Below are 2,413 nucleotides of genomic sequence, written 5' to 3'. Positions count from 1 at the left end.
ACAAAAATCAATAACCAATAGGCAAACATCTACAGTTCCAAGTCCATCTGTAACCAGCAATGAAGTCTCTGGGTTTCTAATCCACCCCTGCAGCTGGAGGTTTGTAGACAGTCAGCTTGAAATCTAGCTACTTGTTGCTTCTCTCTCTCTCTCTCTCTCCATGCTATCTTAGCTCCTTATTCTACCCTATGAATTCCATGGTTTGGTCTGTTGAATGTATCTGAAACTTCCCAGAAATATATTTTGTGTTCTTTGATTTTTTTTTCTTTACGTATGTATGTGTGAGTTATTGTCTTAACTTTATCTTCCATGTCTGAAATTTGACCTTCTGTGTGATCTAGCCTATTGCCAATTCTCTTTGTTGTGATTTTACTTGAGTAATTTTTTCTTTTCATTTATAAAATTCCTGTGTGGCTGTTTTTCAGTGTTTTTATCTTCTTACTGAACTTATCTTCCATTTTGGTTTGGACTCTTTCTTCCAATTGGTTTACAGTTTCATTGATTTTCGAAACTGTTGTCAACATCTTGAATGGATTTTCTAAGTTCATTCATATGCTTGTTTAAACTTTCTATGTAGTCATTGACATTTATTTATTTTTAAATAGGATTCTGAATTTTTTTCTCTGACATTTCTCCCATCTTGATGGCTGTGGGTTCTGTTATAGAGAAGTTGGGAGGCTGGGAATGTGTTGAAGTAGGATGACCTCTTATTCTCTTCTTTGTGGGTTTTTTTTTTTGTGTGTGTGTGTGTGTCTTTTTCCCCCATCTGATCCAGATTTAACAACCCCCTCTTTCAACACTACTTGGTGGTTTGTTTTGTTTTATGCAAGACCTCCTATAGGCCAATTCACTGGCATTTGTAGTACTTGGCTTTTATTTATCAGCCACTATGGTTATGCCTAGCCATTGAGAAGTCTGTTGTAATACAATTGTGACTGTGGGTGGAGCCTACCAATAGAAAATGGGTATTGGATTGGCAAGATGCGTCAGCAGACTGCCCTCCACTGGTTGCATTGGCTGGATTCCCCTGTGTGGACACTTCAGGTTCAGGGGCCTGTCTTCTGCTCACCTTCCACTGCTAGTCTCATTGACTGGAATTCTGTGCCAGCTGGGTAGTTTTCCAGATGTCTTGGCCAGTTTCCTTCACTGGCTGGCAATGCATGAAGTCACCAGGCCAGATATGAGAGCCTGCTTTCAGCTTGCCGTGGGCTGGTCATGTTGGCTGGAGATCTCCTGTGCAGGGTGGGTTGAGTGCAGGGGCCTTTCTTCCACCTGCCTAGATATGCAAATCAGTCTTTTTTTTTTTTTTTTTTTTTTTTTTTTTTTACCTTGGCTTACATGGCAGATTGTCTGCTTCAGCTGTATTGTGGTCCTGAGGTCTATGTTGCCTGGGATATATAGGCTTGACTGAAAGCTCTATCCATGCGGACACTCTTAAGATAAATGTGGAGTGCTCGCTTCGGCAGCACATATACTAAAATTGGAACGATACAGAGAAGATTAGCATGGCCCCTGCGCAAGGATGACACGCAAATTCGTGAAGCGTTCCATATTTTTGCTCTCAAATAAATAAATAAATAATTTAAAAAAATATTAAAAAGATAAATGTGGAGTGGAAGCACAGACTTGGCTGCCTGCTTCCATCTTGCTGGGGCCCCAGGAGTTTCTCCTCATTTTGATTGTATACTTTTCAAGGATATTTGACCACATCACTTCAAGTACCAAATGCCACCAGAATGCTCATCTTTCTTTAAACTATTACTCTAAAACTTTGCATGTAATACCAAAATTTTAAAAAATGTCCGAAAGTTCCTTAGCATCAACTTTAGACATCAAGGTGCGCACATGCTTTGCCCTGGACTCATATATACTAACCCACATGCTCAGAAGTAGCCTGGGGTGGGAGGCAGGAGGTAGGTCCCTAGTGGGCCCCTTCAGATTCTCTATGTGTTTCCTCATTAATTACCTCTGCTTCTCCTTTCTTGAGTCACAGAGAGGATGGGTGAACCCTAGGTCATCCTTAAGTCTCCTCCAACTGTCAACCCTTTTAGTATGAAATCAAGTGAATTTTCATGACTGGGAACAGTTGGTCCCATCCATTTCCTCTCTTATATTTTCTATTTGAGTGTGATTTTAAATATAGCCTTTTCCCTGTCTCCAGAGTAAGATATGTTTCTGATGGCTGATGACTGGTAGTAATATACATCTAATTGGTAACATATCAAGTCCATCTGTAATGCTCTTGGAGTTGAATTAATGCCAAGCCTTATTTAATTCAGAAAGAATGGAGGAGGTTGTCTATATTTACAAATTGTTTAGTATTGATAAACCACTTGTTCAACCAACTTATTGACTCTAATTCAATGCATCTTATTTGGTGTAGACAAGTCCTAAGGCTCTTGGCACCAAAGTA

At 39.8% G+C, this 2,413-nt stretch overlaps 1 non-coding gene across 1 annotated transcript; it reads left to right on the top strand.

Annotated features, from left to right (window-relative positions):
- Positions 1-1,450: 1,450 nt before the first annotated feature.
- LOC123458921 lies at positions 1,451-1,557 on the top strand. The gene has a single exon (XR_006635857.1). It is a non-coding gene; the product is annotated as a U6 spliceosomal RNA (small nuclear RNA).
- The last annotated feature ends 856 nt before the right edge of the window (positions 1,558-2,413 follow it).

The sequence above is a fragment of the Jaculus jaculus genome, chromosome 2, assembly GCF_020740685.1.
Source record: "Jaculus jaculus isolate mJacJac1 chromosome 2, mJacJac1.mat.Y.cur, whole genome shotgun sequence".
Lineage (NCBI taxonomy): Eukaryota > Metazoa > Chordata > Mammalia > Rodentia > Dipodidae > Jaculus > Jaculus jaculus.
The sequence above is the reverse complement of the archived record's forward strand: the minus strand, read 5'-3'. Positions and strand labels throughout refer to the sequence as shown.